Genomic DNA, 17,452 nt, shown 5'->3' with positions numbered 1-17,452 from the left:
CGTCAAAATTTACTCACACATACTACCCCACCCCCCACCCCCCCGCCCATTCCTCCTCATGCAGTCACAACATCATCCATATACAACCATTCTCCACTCACCTCTGTCTTCCGTCCTCTCCCTTCCTTCCTCAACAGACATTCCCCTCTTCCCCAAAGCCCCCTTCACCCCATCCATCCACCTCATCCTAGGACGTCCCCTCATGTTCACTCCCTCCACATCTGCCTTCCATACCTCTTTTACTAGTCTTTCTTCACTCATTCTTTCCGTGTCCAAACCATCCTAATATTCTTTCATCAACCCTCTCTCCCAAATCCTTTTCCACCCCTGTTCTCCTCCTCACCTCCTCATTTCTCACTCTATCTAGCCTAGTAACCCCCATCATACTTCTCAGACACCTCATCTCAAACACATTCAAACTCCTTCTCTCTTCTTCTCTTATGTTCCACGTTTCTGCCCCATACAGTGCTGTTGGCACAATCACTCCTTCATACAGTCTCCTCTTCGCATCCATTCCCAAATGTCTATTTCTCATTACACTCTTTAAACCACCAAGGCATTTACTCGCTTCTCTCAATCTACATTCTACCTCCACCTTCACTCCACCTTTTCCTGCTACACTTGCACCCAAGTATCTAAAACTATCCACTTCCTCCAGTCGCTCTCCCTTAATGTTCACTTCCAGTCTACTGCCACTTTCACCCCTTGTACATCTCATCACCTTACTTTTACCCACATTTATCTTTAGCTTTCTTCTATCACATACTCTCCCAAACTCTGCCACCAGCTTCCTCAATCCCTCCTCTGACCCTGCCACAAGCGCAGTGTCGTCCGCAAACAACAGCTGGCTCACCTCCCACTTTTCTCCATTTTCTTTAACCATCTCCAATCCCTGACTCACTACCCTAGCATTCACCTCTAGCACCACCCCATCCATGTATAAGTTGAACAGCCAGGGAAAAGGGGACAAGTGTGAATGTAGTAATTTCAGAGGGATTAGCCTGTTGAGTGTAGTAGGGAAGGCTTATGGGAGAATCTTAATTGAGAGGATTAGGAGAGGAACAGAAGGAGTAATTGGTGAGGAACAGTGTGGATTTAGGACGGGTAGAGGTTGTGTAGATCAGATCTTTGTGGTAAGACAGATATGTGAGAAAGCTATAGGAAAGGGGAAGGATGTTTTTTGGGCTTTTATGGATCTGGAAAAGGCTTATGATAGGGTAGACAGAAAGGCACTGTGGGAGGTTATGCAGATTTATGGGATAGGAGGAAAGCTTTTGGGAGCTGTCAAGAGTTTTTATGTGAGTAGTAGAGCATGTGTTAGGATTGGAAATGGAGAGAGTGAGTGGTTTGAAGTAAAGGTGGGACTTCGTCAAGGATGCATATATATATATATATTTATATATATATACATATATATGTATATATATATATATATATATATATATATATATATATATACATATATATATATATATATATATATATGTGTATGTGTGTGTGTGTGTGTGTGTGTGTGTGTGTGTGTGTGTGTGTGTGTATACGGGTACATAGGGGTCTGCATGCGCAATGTATAGGCCTAAGATAGCTTTAAGTTAAGTTAAGCTTAAGTAATTTTTGGGATTACCTAGTCTCTGCGGCCCAATTGTTGGCGTACTACCTGCTCGTGGTGTCTCTGCTTTTACTGAATGTACGTCCAGCGACCAAGGGCCGGGAGGTATAACCCGGCTCTGGTGCAGTAAGGCCAACAACCTACCCACCTTAAATTTATTGTTACTGAATCTGAAAGAATGCCTCTGTTGGATAAACTTACTGGTGACAACTCTCGCAATGGAAATGGTAGACTCTTATGGGAATTCCCCTTACGAATTGCAACATGGAATGTGCGAAGTCTATATCAAGCCGGACACATAAAGAATGTTGTGGATGAATTAAAGAAATATAAGGTTGATACAGCGACTCTGCAGGAAGTCAGATGGCTGGGAGTGGGAGAGTGTAATGTGGAAGGTCATACATTTATATACTGTACAGTGAACGCGGAGACGAAATCCACAGAGAAAGAGTGGCACTAGTGGTGGGCCCTGGAGCACAACAAGCCTTTATGAATGTGAATTTCATCAATGAACGGCTACTCACTGTTCGTTTCAAAGGACAATGGTTTAACATATTAATCGTGGTTGTATATGCACCAACTGAGGATGCAAATGACAACAACAAATAGAGACTATATGGAAAACTACAGAGTATAGTGGATGGAATCCCAAGGCATGATGTACTATTCATATTTGGAGATATGAATACGCAGGTCGGGAGGGAAGAATGCTTTGCATCAATCGGAAAAGAAAGTCTACATCCCACATTCAATGAGAACGGCTTGAGACTAGCTTCCTTTGCTGAAGCGAGTAATATGATGATAGGGGGTACATGCTTCCAACATAAGGACATAGACAAATACACATGGATATCCCCAGTTGGGCGAACAAGAAATCAAATAGACACAGAAGGTCATTGTAAGATGTGGGGAGCTTCAGAGGGGTCGATTGTGACTCAGACCATATATTACTGATAGCAAAAATAAAAACCCGACTAAAAATATCGAAGAAAACACAAAACCAACCACAAAGCTATGAAGTGGATCTCAGAAATAGATTTGAAGCATTGCAGGGAATAGAGGAGGATGCAGATTTGGAGAAGGAAGAAAAGATCCTGAAAGAAAGTATAATAGGCGCAACAGAAGAGATTGTTGGGTACAAGGAGGGGAGAAGAGGTGAAACGTGGTATGATGAGGAATGCCGCATAGCAGTGGAAGAGAGGAAGAAAGCAAGAGAGAAGTGGTTGCAAGTGATGAATGAAGAAACAGAGGAAGAGTACCACCAAAAGAGAAGAGAAGCAAAAAGGATAAAAAGAAAGAAAAAGAGTGAATTCATGAATAATAATCTTGATAAAACTGAGACACTAGGCAGAGAAGGAAAAATTAGAGAACAATATGCAATCATTAAAGAAATGGGAAAAGATTAAAACATGGTAAAGAACCGAAGTGGAAACATTGAAACAGGAGAAAAGGAAATTCTAATGTGTTGGGAGAGCCATTTTAAAGAACCCCTTAATCGACCAGAGTCAGAGAACCCTTACAACGAAAAGGAAAATAATGAGGACCTAATTGAGATTGAACTACCATAACCATCCATTCATGAGGTAAGAATAGCGATAAAAGAATTAAAACATAACAAAGCCCCGGAACATGATAGAATCCCTGGGGAACTTTTGAAAACAGGAGATAAATATTTAGAAAATAAGATACACTGTCTATTGATAAGAATATGGAGAGAGGAGAAATTCCCTAAAAGCCTTAAAACAGGCATTATTATACCAGTATTCAAAAAAGGGGACAAAATGGAGTTGAGTAACTACCGAGGAATTACATTACTCTTCTGTATCTATAAGGTCATCGTTAAAATTTTGTACAAGAGGCTGGTAACCTATACCTATGGGACCCATTCAGTGTTATACAAATACTTTCCCGCGTTTGTATACTTCCAATTGTACTATCATAGTGGAGATGGGTTGAACGCAATATTTCATGTATGTGTATGTAACTCGAGCATACAAATATATAAGAAAACTTACGCTCAACTTATATCTCTCTTGATAACGTTGTTGGTTAGTTACTACGGCACTTGTCATGTGATCGCTGAGTTCGAGTCCTCGGCAGTACCGCATTTCAATTTCTGCATGTGGCCCCATAGGGTCTCCCGATGTTGATGGCTTAGAATTAAAGTGCATTGTGGTTGTTAAGATATATATATATATATATATATATATATGTACACACACACACACACACACACACACACACACACACACACACACACACACACACACACACACACACACACACACACACACACACACATATATACAGTATATATATATATATATATATATATATATATATATATATATGTGTGTGTGTGTGTGTATACACACACGTACATATATGTATATATATAGCCAACATGGTTTCAGACGGAAACGTTCTTGCGTGACTAACTTACTCGAATTCTACAACACAGTTGTCTCGAATTTTGACAAAAGAAACAATATAGATTTAATATATCTAGACTTTGCAAAAGCTTTTGATACCGTCCCACACGAAAGACTTCTTACTAAATTAGCTTTGCATGGAATAAGTGGTAGCCTATTAGGTTGGACTAGTAATTGGTTGAAAGGTCGAAAACAGAGAGTTGTTTTAAATGGAAAAACTTCTGGATGGAAAAGTGTTGCAAGTGGAGTTCCTCAGGGTTCCGTTGTTGGGCCACTTCTATTCATAGTATATATAAATGATATAGACCATGGACTAAAATCTACTGTTTCCAAATTTGCTGATGATACAAAACTGTGCGGAGTGGCAAATGATCACTCAAACCAATTAGATATTCAAGAAGATTTAGATAAATTACAGCAATGGTCTGAAAAGTGGCTAATGAAATTTAACACAAGTAAATGCAAGGTAATGCACATAGGTAAAAATAACAGCAAGTACGATTACAAGTTATTTGGAAATTCGTTAACAAAAGTGGATAGTGAAAAAGATCTCGGCGTAATTATCAGTAACGACCTCAAATCATCCAAGCAGTGTATTTCAGCCTCTGAGAAAGCAAATAAGATTCTGGGATTGATTGCGCGATCTTTTGATTTCAAAAGTCCATCACTCATTAACAAGCTATATAAATCGTTAGTTCGTCCACATTTGGAATATGCTGTTTCCGTATGGTCACCGAATCTCATTAAAGATATTGACAGACTGGAAAAAGTACAACGGCGAGCCACAAAACTGATTCCAAATATCAAAAATAAATCATACGAAAATCGACTTAAGCACATGAATCTGTTTTCCCTAAAAAAGCGTAGATTCAGAGGTGACTTGATACAGGTCTTTAAGATTTTAAAGGGAATTGACAACATCAAAAGTGACCAAATTTTCACATTGAATGAGAATCCGACAAGAAACAATGGTCTCAAACTGTCCGGAAATAGATTCAATTTGGAAGTAGGTAGAAACAACTTTGCCAACCGTGTAGTTAATGAATGGAATAAACTTCCTGCACAGGTAGTGCAATGTAGTTCAGTTCGAAGCTTTAAGAATCATTTAGATAAATACCTAAGTAAGATGCTGTAATTATTATAATTTATGATATATTATTTGTTTTTGTTTTGTTATAATTTGTCTGTCTGATTTTCATTTATTATTAGTTATATGTCAATTTATTATCATTTACTATTTACCTGTTTGTTTGTTATTCAACTATACCAATGCATTTATTTATGTATTTTAATTGTTATTTACATTGTTATAGTTTTAATTTATTATTATGATTTTTTTTTTTTTTTTTTTTTTTTTTTTTTTTTTTGCATCCGACCTAGATATGGATCAAAAGGTCTCCTGTCGGCATGCTTTGCCTTTGTAATCCTTTGTAAAATGTATATATATATATATATATATATACATACAGTATATATATATATATATATATATATACAGTACATATTTAATTATACACACACGCATACACACACACACACACACACACACACACACACACACACACACACACACACACACACACACACACACACACACACACACACACACACACACACACACACGCACACACACACACACACACACACACACACACACACACACACACACACACACACACACACACACACACACACACACACACACACACACACACACACCCACACACACACACATATATATATATATATATATATATATATATATATATATATATATGTGTGCGTGTGTGTGTGAGTATGTATATGTATATGTATATGTATATGTATATATGTATATATATACACATGTATATATATATATATATATATATAATACACACACACACACACACGCATATATATATATATATAATATATATAATTATATATATATATATAATATATATATATATACATATATACATGTAAATATATATACATATTGCAAAAATAATCACAATAACGCGTGACTAAATAATATTGCAGAAACCACAGGGAAAATAAAGTCGGAATACTAGACGCTTTCGTCTATTATGACATCCTCAGAGTACAAGAAAGAGAAATAGAACACAATATTTATACAGAAATATGAAAACAGGGGAAGGTTATAGTCACATAAAAGTTTCGTACAATATACATACACACACATTCATATACAAATGGAACTAATAATAGTCATAATAAAACAATAAAACAAGAAATACAATGGAGCATAAACATGTGGCCGAAACGTCCACAGGACATCTAGCACAATTAGGAGCCATGGTACTGCTTCACTATCCTATTAATTATGAAATTATCTAGTTTAGATAAACCTAAACTCAAGTTGATATTGTTATCAAAATTGCTCTTTATAAAACTGGATTCAATGATGTTCCTTTCTAAAACAGAATTACAAACAACAATTTTGCTAACATTGTCCCAGTCAATACTATGGTTAGTGTCCCTTACATGGACAAAAACCCCACTAGACATTTGGCCCGTCCTTATACTATATCTGTGTTGGTTCATCCTAACATTTAATTCTTTACCAGTATGGCCAATGTAACAGGAGCTACAGTGTTTACAAGGAATCCTATAGACATATCGTACATTATCGCAAGGGGAATTTTTAATGAGTTCTTTGATGGTACTGCTTTTGAAAATAACATTAATATTGAACTCCTTAAGGATGCGAGGAAGTCTTACAAGATTTTCATTAAAGGGAAGAACCAAAAGATTTTCTTGCAAAAATTGTCTTTTTGGAATGTATTAAAATAAGACTTCCTGGCCCTATATTGTGCTTTATCTATAACATATTTAGGATATTTCAAGCCCGATGCAATGTCATATATTTTTCTTATGTCTTGGTTTAAAAATTATGGACTGCAAATTCTACAAGCTCTTAAAAACATGGATGAAAAAACAGAAACTTTAGTACTAATATGATGTGCAGAATAGAAATGGACATATGACAAAACATTGGTTGGTTTCCTAAAAATGTCAAACCTAAAACATCTATCTTTTCTAATAATGGAAACATCTAAAAAGGGCAATTTGTTATCTTGTTTTACCTCAGTTTTAAATTTAATAGAAGGCACTAAATCATTTAATTTAACAAGAAAACTGTACAAATTAATATCCGTGGGCCAAATACATAAAATGTCATCGACATATCGATACCAGATGACTTCACAGGGGATGATACAAGGTAATAATTCCCTTTCAAAGAACTCCATGTACAAATTGCTTAAAACTGGGGATAAGGGGTTCCCCAAAGCCATACTAAATTTTTGAACGTAAAATTCATCATTAAAAACAAATTTAGATTCAACCACACAAAGTTTAATCAAATTGATAATAGCGTCTACAGGTAATGGTAAATTGTTTGAATGAAGTTCTTTTCTTAGAAAGTCAAGCAAATAAAAAACGGGAACACATGTAAATAAAGAATATATGTCAAAACTAACTAACTTGAAATCATGAGTAAGGTCTAGACTGTTAAGTTTGTTGATTAAATCTTCGTTGTTTTTAATGTGAGAAACTTTTATGTGACTATAACCTTCCCTAGTTTTCTTATTTCTGTATAAATATTGTGTTCTATTTCTCTTTCTTGTACTCTGAGGATGTCGTAATAGACGAAAACGTTTAGTATTCCGACTTTATTTTCCCTGTGGTTTCTGCAATATATATATATATATATATATATATATATATATATATATATTATACATATATATTTCATGAAGGATGTGGACTAAGGAAAGGGAAACATACATTTTCATTGATTAATATGATGAGTTCATATATGACCAGAAACATGATCTTTAAAAGAATCGAACTCGATTGCTCGTGCATATTTACCAAAGGAGAAGAAATTTAACCTGAAATAAAGTACCCTACCCTATCCTAACCTAATCTGTTTTACCCTAACCTAATCTAACCTATCTACGAGTATATACGTAAACGAAAACACACATTTCCCCAAATAAATGTGATTGGGCCAAATCAGAATTTTGTCCCATTTTTATCTTTCACGACATGCAGCATTCTTGTCCCTCCACCATAGAGTGACATTCTAAATCTATCCTAGTTTACCTACACTCCCTGTTCTTCTGAAAAATTGTCTTTTGTAAACGTTGCTGCATGCATATACGACAACATTTAAGGTACGTTTTTCTCTGTGCGATACCACAGCCAACGACGGGTGACGTATATCATACCTGGCATCATGTTTGGGTAACCGCGTTGGTTGTTTTGCGGTTAAAATGATCTGCATTTTACTCTGGAGTTCGAAGCAAAACGGCCGGTTCAAAAACATAGAATTTTTGCTCTAGGCAATTTTTTGGCAATCGTCATTGAGCCATGAATGATCATCATTGAGCGATAATTGCACCGAGCAAAACATACCTTTAAGCTACGGTCACACTTGCTATTGTTGACACTAGCCTGTCTTTTGTTTTCCCTGTCTGGTCACACCACTCGCCAAGTCCGCAAGCGGAATCAGCCGCCATGGAGGAGGAAGCACTTCTTGGATTCGTTCTGTGCACACTTACTCTCTTGCCACTTGTGTTTTAGTCAACACCAGCGAGGACTCACAGAAGAAGAAGAAGGGTTGTCCCTTGAAGATAGCCGTGGGTTCTTTGACTTCTACCCATTACACATGAATAATTTCCAAGATTTCATGCTCATTAACTTTTTCTATAAGCCTTGTAATAACCTCATGGGACCAATGAAGTTGACGTGACATATTCTCGGCCTTGTGTACACAAATTTATTTTGTTTGCATATAACTATGGTAAAACGAGCACTGAGTGGTATATTTCCATCAAAATAAAATTCATATTTAGGAGTTTTTTGTACTGCCATTTTTCTTTATTTATTAAAGGTCCTTAAAAAAGAGGTGCAATATATATATATATATATATATATATATATATATATATATATATATATATATATAAAGTATTTGAAATATATAAAGTATATATTATATATAAAATAGATATATATGTGTAGAGATATATATATATAGCTATGTGTGTGTGTGTGTGTGTGTGTGTGTGTGTGTGTGTGTGTGTGTGTGTGTGTGTGTGTGTGTGTGTGTGTGTGTGTGTGTGTGTGTTGTGTTGCATATATGATGAATAAAAAATATTTTCTTAATACCTCCTACTTGTCTAATGCTACCGCTAGCAATAGCTCAAAGCAGCGAGAATCAGTAGCGATTGCAGCGCAAGTGGCTGGCCAATCAAGCCGTATCGCTGAATTCGGCGATTTCAGAAGCTAGTGTGACCGAGGTTTTAGCACATTCCTTTGTTTTAGAACGAATGAGACAAACCTCTGTTTTACGCTCACGCGTTTTCATTCCTGCGTGGGAAGTACGCGACCTTCGTCGCTTTTTGTTCAATGGCATTTGACACACACTCAGTGATGTGTGAGTTATCAAGGCAACATTTCCGCTGTTTATGAATATGGATTTGAGTCAACGTATGTCTGTTAGTTTGTAGTTACACTTGTTGCTGACGTGATCAAAGCCGACGAAATGGGAGGTGGAGTGTAGAATTCACATAGGAACGGGTCATTTCTTTGGAAAAAAAGAAGACGACATTACGTCACGTCGGCACACTTGAAGGCGCCATCTTACTTCAGTCATGCCACTGAACCAGTATAAATACATTATGGGAATTGGACTTCACATTCAATGATTTAATTGTACGTATTGTTTAATGATGACCTAATCTGAGATAATTACTATCGAAAAACGTTGTAAATAACTTTAAGATCCCTCTGTGACATCATGAATCATAGGCTCCATCACCACGTTGGTTCATATTTAGATAAATAATTACGTCAGAATAACAACATATCGCTTTATGTATAGGAAAACGATGACGTCAAAACTGGAGCATATAAAATTCATACTTTGAAAAAAAGATGACGTCATAACAGCGATGTATTGTTTCACAAATAATAAAACGATGACGTCACGACAACACAATCTCTCTTTATGTTAAAAAAAAGTAGCCATTAAGTCTTCAACCTTACGGTAATGTATTCCCTCAGCTAAATAAAATCGCCTGGTACAAACTGAAACAGTCTTTGTAAGCTGTCAATTGATTGAGAGCATTTAATCGAATCATCTTTAAGGGCTTATTCGAGATTCTTTGAGGATCTACTTGAGTTAGCTTTGGTAGAGACATCAGAATAACTTTAAGTGTATTCACATCCTCCATGCTGTACATTAATTGTACATATGTATATAGCAGTGCCTTTTTCCCATTTGCAAAGAGGGTGGCAAGTCATAGCATGACTTAACTCTTTGCGAGAGAAAAGTTCAGTCACCTCTCTTTATCCTATTAAGTCATATTTCACGACACACATGGGAACTCTGTGACAACATCCTTGTCCCCCGTCACAAGAATATGAAGTGACTTTGGAGCGACACAGGAGATACTCAAGAATAACAACAACAGGAATAGGCTTAGTAACCATGTAGTGAGTTCTGAAACAATTGATTGTTTTAAGAGGGTAGATAATTTTATGGATAGGGATGACAGGTAGGAACATGGAACTGCCAAGTGTAGGCCTTATGGTTTCTTGTAGTCTCCTCCATTCTTATGGTCTTATGTTAATAGTCTCAAAAGTGGCTAATGGATTTTAACTCGTGTGTAGAATTATGTACATGTGTAAAATTTATACTAAGTACGACTACAAGTTATTTGAATAAAAAAGAAAGAGGAGAACAAAAGGATCATAAAGTAGTTATTAGTAACAACCTTAAAGCATCTAGATATTATACTTTTGACCTAGAGAAAGCAAATAGGATCCCGAGATTGGTAGCACAATCTTTTTTTATTTCAAAAGTCCTTCTATTATTGACCAAGGAAATAAGTCACTGTTCCGCCCACTCTAAGAATATACTGTTTCTGTATGGTCATCAACTCTCAATAAAGATGGTGATAGATTGGAAAAGTACAGAGGAGAGCCACAAAACTTGTACCAATTATAAAACATAAAGCATATGAAAACAACTTAAAAATAATTCAATCTATTCTCTCCAAAGAAGTGGAAACTCGAGGGGGATGGGGAGGGGTGTGTGTGGCTTAATACAAGTCTTTAATATTTCAAGAGGAATTGAGGATATAAAAAAAAAAAATTCACACTAAATACTAATCGGACTAGAAATTATGGACTTAAGTTGTCTGGATGTATATTTCATTTGGAAGCTGGCAGAAACAAATTACAAACAGCATCGTCAATGAATAGAATATGATTCCAGTAAAGGCAGTTCAAAGTTTTAGAATCCACTTGGATAAACACATAAGACACATGTTGTATTATATTCACTTATTGATCAATTCGTCTGTTTGTTGGTTTGTTTGTTTGTTGCCCTAATTCTCTATCTTTCTATATACTAGTCTATTTTTGTATCCGATCTCACTATGGACCAATAAGTCACATGCTTTCCAATCTAGAGATCTTGCCATAATTCCATGAACGAAGTCCACCATTACACGGTAATCCACCTCCATGTCATCACTTCGATACTTTGAACGTGACCTCACTCCGTTCCATGAAACGTCATGACAATACATACATTCTGTCACCTTCTACACCAACAATTGCATGGGATTAAGCAAAAGTTAACAAATACTGGCTATCCGATGAAATAAATTGACAGAATGAAGAAATTCAACACTGACCTAAGTAATATAGACACTATGAAGAATGATATAAAATTTTACTATCGAAGTACGTCATTCGCATATAAAGTGGATGAAAAGCCTTAAAGAAAATCATACTTAAGAACTGTATACCTAAGAAGCACGAGGATACCTTGAAATTAATCATGTTTTATCGCAACCCCAAGAACATCGTCACTATTTATGAAAAACTACCAAAACAAAAAATAATTTTGTGTACAAATACTCTTGTACTTTCAACAAAGACGATGCGCTCTGTAATGAAGAGTATATTGGCTAACCAAACTCAAATTTTGTTGCATAATGCTTGCAAAACGAAGCAATAAAATCACACCTCACAAAGCAATAAAATCACACCTCATAAGACGAACATATCGCGGGAAGATTCGTGTATGTACATATATATATATATATATATATATATATATATATATATGTATGTATGTATGTATATATATACACACACACACATACATATATATATATATATATATGTATATATATATATATACACACACATACATACATATATATATATATATATATGTATATACACACACACATACATACATACATATATATATATATATATATATGTATATATATATATATATATATATATATATATATATATATATATATATATGTGTGTGTGTGTGTGTGTTTGTTTGTGCTTGTGTGTGTGTGTGTGTGCTTGTTTGTGTGTGTGTGTGTGTGGTGTGTGTGTGTGTGTGTGTGTGTGTGTGTGTGTGTGTGTGTGTGTGTGTGTGTGTGTGTGTGTGTGTGTGTGTGTGTGTGTGTGTGTGTGTGTGTGTGTGTGTGTGTGTGTCTGTGTGTGTGTGTGTGTGTGTGTGTGTGTGTGTGTGTGTGTGTGTGTGTGTGTGTGTGTGTGTGTGTGTGTGTGTGTGTGTGTGTGTGTGTGTGTGTGTGTGTGTGTGTGTGTGTGTGTGTGTGTGTGTGTGTGTGTGTGTGTGTAAGAGGAGGGAGAGAGAACTCGCCACCTGGCTCTATTGATTAAGAGTCGGGTTGGGAAGGACGCTTACTCAGTTAGGCTGAAGGCAAGTAGATCATCGATGAATCATTCTATGCTACGGTGGTGAACCGGATATGCGCCAATAAAAGAAACGAAAAAAAATCTTCGCTGCTACCAAAGCCGTCATCTTTGCCCTAGGTGTTCGGGTTTCCAGGGTAAATAGAAGTCACCTAGATTCGAACGTGTGCCCAACACGAGCGAAGTGCGACTGCACCCGACCCAGCACATTTGTTTTGGAAATCGTCGATATATTTCATTCAGCTGGTGGGAAGCCCTAAACTACTTGAGAGGTTAACCTTTTATGTATTGGGTCACATTTGATCTTATTCTGGCTGAAGCCGTGGCACTTTCTCGGTAGCCAAAAGTAATCCTTTCCCTACCGGATTGAACTGTTCCTTTTGATTTGGTTGTCTCTATGCTATTTCATCTCCGTGATACTCCCTAGGGAGGGACAAGCGTTATGCATTCCCCATTGTCTATCCCTTGGCCTCTTTGGCGCCCTCTCGCAGTGATGACACTATAGTGAGAATCGAGGCACAGCTTTCTTAAGCAAATTTCATTCTTAGTAGGTGGGGTGTCATGTTGCTGCTGTTAGAAAAAAAAAAAGTATTTATAGAAATACGAAATTATTTTGTTTAATAAGTGTGAATTGGGTGATGTGTTTCATAACTTATTTTCATGCCTATCTATAGTGCATGCAGATTATAAAATATAAGCACACACACACACACACACACACACACACACACACACACACACACACACACACACACACACACACACACACACACACACACACACACACACACACACACACACACACACACACACACACACATTATATTGAATGTTATTAATAATATCGAATGAAAATGGGGGACGCCGCAGTTCCGCAGTGCACATATACGAGCCGCCACTGTTAATCTATCTATTTGTTTATTTCATTAAATTAATTTATTTATCTATTTATCTATCTATCTATCTATTTATTTAATTACCTATTTATTCATATATTCATTCATTTTTGGTAGGGGCACCTACGTGGGCATTAGCCTTATATGGAGGAGTAAGTGTACTCCCTAACCTTTCTACGATAGTGAACCAACTCCGTTCACAAACCCTATTCTTCCTCTTCTTCTTTGGTATATATGGCACCTCCCTGCATAGCCCCAAAGCATCTCAATTTCATTGCCTCCACACGAATTTTCTCTCTTGTCTTTAACACTAATGTTTCCTTCCATTCACATGTAACAGTTGACACATCTATTCATACGCATCTATCCATCTGCTCATCTATTCATCGCTTCCAATAACATAATTCTATTTCTCAATACCGCTTTCATTGCACATCCTATTTTCTCCCCTGATTCACTCTATGGACTCTCTTTCCCCTCAACTTTCCAAGTTCATGGATTTCAGTTCCCAGATACAGTTTTCTACTTGTTCTCTTAGTGACCATGTAGTGATCGCTGAAACAATTGGTTGTTGTAAGAGAAGGTTAGATAACTAAATGGGTAGGGCTAACAGGTGGTAAGGGACATGGACCTTCCTAGTCAGTGTAAGCCTTATGGTTTCTTACAATCTCTTCCATTCTCATGTCCTTTTCTCTCCCAATTAGCAGTACATATATCAACCTTGTGTCCTCCACTCTTGGATATCATATTCTTTGATGCATTAACTTTAAGATTTGTAGTGATTATAATATGATTTATGTGGGTAGTTAGTATCTGTGCATTGTTGTTCTCCACTAAACCAAATTCGCATTTACGCAAATGCATCAGTGCCATATGATACAATGTAATTTCACGTATGTATATGTATATTCTATCTATACGCAGTTCTTATCTTTTCATGTAAGCATCTTAGTATGCAGGTGCTCCATATATGTATTCATGTCTATAATATTGTCGGGGCGAACCCCGACAGAATAAAGATTTTTTTTTTGTATATATATATCAACAATTCAGATGCTAGAGACTTCCACACACTTCCTGTGATAAGCGACCATTTTTCCGCTACTCCGTGACAGCCTGGCCACACAAACCGGAGGATGAGGAGTTGTACTGTACTGCCGGTTAGTCATCTGGTAGAACATGGGGCATTGAGTAAGTGGGTACTAGTCCATTTTCCATACTTGGTTGAAAGGAAACTCGACCTTCGGTACTGCCTTTATTCTTCCAAAATCTTCCAAAAACTTCCCAAACCGGGGAGGGGAGGGAATTGAGAACTTGCGTCCCCTTTCAAAAGTACATTTTACTCCAGGACTGGTTCCCTTTCATAAGGGATAATTTTTTTAACGAAGATTTAGTAGCCTGGGTTGGCTGTCTTGGAGAGCTTACGTGGCATTCTCTAGCACGTCACGTTAGCGTGAGCAAAACAAAGAATCCGTTCTTTATCCCCCTTTGTCCGATAGCGAGATTATGACTTAATTTTTACATAGTAACATTTTTTTACATGTTTGTTAACGAATACAGTCCTTTTTATGGATTTCATTATAATTAATTTTAATTATTACAATAGTAAATTAAAGATATTAGAGCTGGATGATGAATCAATTTCTAAGTACATCCAAAATTTTAGAGGGATAGCTTTTCTCCCTGACAATATAGCTCTATGTATATACGTTGTATAGGTGTATTCTATGATGTTAAGTTAGATCTGGCAACCATGTATGCCCAGGATATACCCAGTCCTACGCTCGAGGCGTTAGTTCGCTACGGGTGTTCATTGCTGCTGATCATAGTTCATGTGTAATACGTAATTGCCTAAATATATATCATAAACACGTCGTTCACTGTATTGTTAACCTTATCCACGCACAGCACTATAACTGGCCATTCCAGGGTCACCAGTTATGGTTAAGATGCGTACAAGAAAATCTATGAACTGCGTACAAATAGAATATATATAAGCATACGTGAAATTACATATGACGCTAATGGATTTGTGTAAGTGCGTACTTGGTTTAGTGATGCGCAACATTACGCAGACACTAAGAACTTAGATTATATTACAAACTCTACAGATTTCCCCAACAAACATTACCATGTTCTCTCACCAGCCTTTGAAAAGTCCTTACAGAATGCAATTATAAACAGAAAAATGCACAGTACAAAAAAATGCTATCTTCACGTAAATCTCGAAGACAAAGAAAAATAATTTTGTCATAGTACATCACTAGACAGGCATAAACTAATGACTATATACTCTTATATATTGGAGCTCTAATTAATATAGGAAATAAGACTAATATCGGTATTAAGGAAACAATGGAAGGCTACTTGTTGAACTGCGTAGTCATCAGGTAGACACCAACCAACATTTATACTGAAATGCAGGAGAAATATAGCTGTATCATCTAAAATGAGTATCTTATGAATTATCTAAATGTGTGCATACACTACCTGTGTGCCATTACATCATGATCTGGTATACTGTTGCAAATAATTTTACACGCTGATGTATATAAATCAAATCACATACACACCTTGACATGGTTGAAAGATAATGAAATCTAAAATTTCAAATTACAATAAAGGTAACTAATTACGGTATATATAAACTGGAACCTACATATCAAAATTATTGCCTATCGTAAACATTTTGTTTTCTTTAGTATATATTTTATAATTAGAGAAAACATGTATATACATAATGTTTAGGGGTAACCTTTATTTTAGTTGAGTTTATCTCTACAGAGTGGATAAATTGAAATAGATCCGGATTACCAACGTGAAGATTTGAGCACTAGTGAATTGTTTGAAAGTCTAAGGCTATCTAAGTTAACCCTGTTGTTACAATGATTCTTTTAACACATATTATCCTGGCTAATATTGGACAATTTTATTTAATTTATGAAACGACATTGATCAAAGGGATTAAAGATATCACATTTAACTCCTTCACTTAGATGATATTCTGGCAACACTCTAGCTAACCCCAGACTATTTTAATCTTCAGCTGAGTACCATTTAAGTAGTGCGTGGGTTACACTCATCTCACTTGTTCCCTTTCGGAGTGGTTACGGAACATTCCGAAGGAAACAATTTTTTTTTCTACGTTTCCCTTTGTGGCAAATATTGGATACCGGATCCTACCACTTAAAAAAAAAGAAGAAGGAAAAAAAAAAAAAAAAAAACTAATATAAACAAGATAAGATAAAACAAAGAAATTGCTCAATAGTGAAAAAGTGCGATGCAATAAGACAGTGTTCACTCCCTAAATTAGAGAAATAGTTTTGATTGATTTGAAAGCCATCTCCCGGTAATAATTACTCAGTCACCCGCTCTCCTTCCTTCCAAGGTAAGACGGATTATTCCAGGGAATTGAGGAAGTAAGAAAACTTTACTATTTCAATTTGATAAATCGAGTGAATACTAACTCAAGATTAGAATTGCAAACGATTTTATTTGGTGATGTGCCATGGAGTACATCCTACAATCATTATCTTGAAATCTGTTTTTCAATGGGTTACGATAGCAAAGCATACCTACAGAAAGTATTCGGTCTATGATATCCATTTTTAGTTTTAAACCACAGCATAACTCAAGGGTAGCCTATGTTGTGTGACACATTCCAATCATCGTGGATGATAAGAGTATTCGTGAAAAAAATATCCTCTGCTAAGCAATGTTTAATTTTTTGCCGTGAGTATGCC

The sequence above is a fragment of the Oratosquilla oratoria genome, chromosome 2 (assembly GCF_046742065.1).
Source record: "Oratosquilla oratoria isolate Oo_2021 chromosome 2, ASM4674206v1, whole genome shotgun sequence".
In the NCBI taxonomy this organism is placed as follows: Eukaryota; Metazoa; Arthropoda; class Malacostraca; order Stomatopoda; family Squillidae; genus Oratosquilla; species Oratosquilla oratoria.
Note: the sequence above shows the minus strand (reverse complement) of the source record.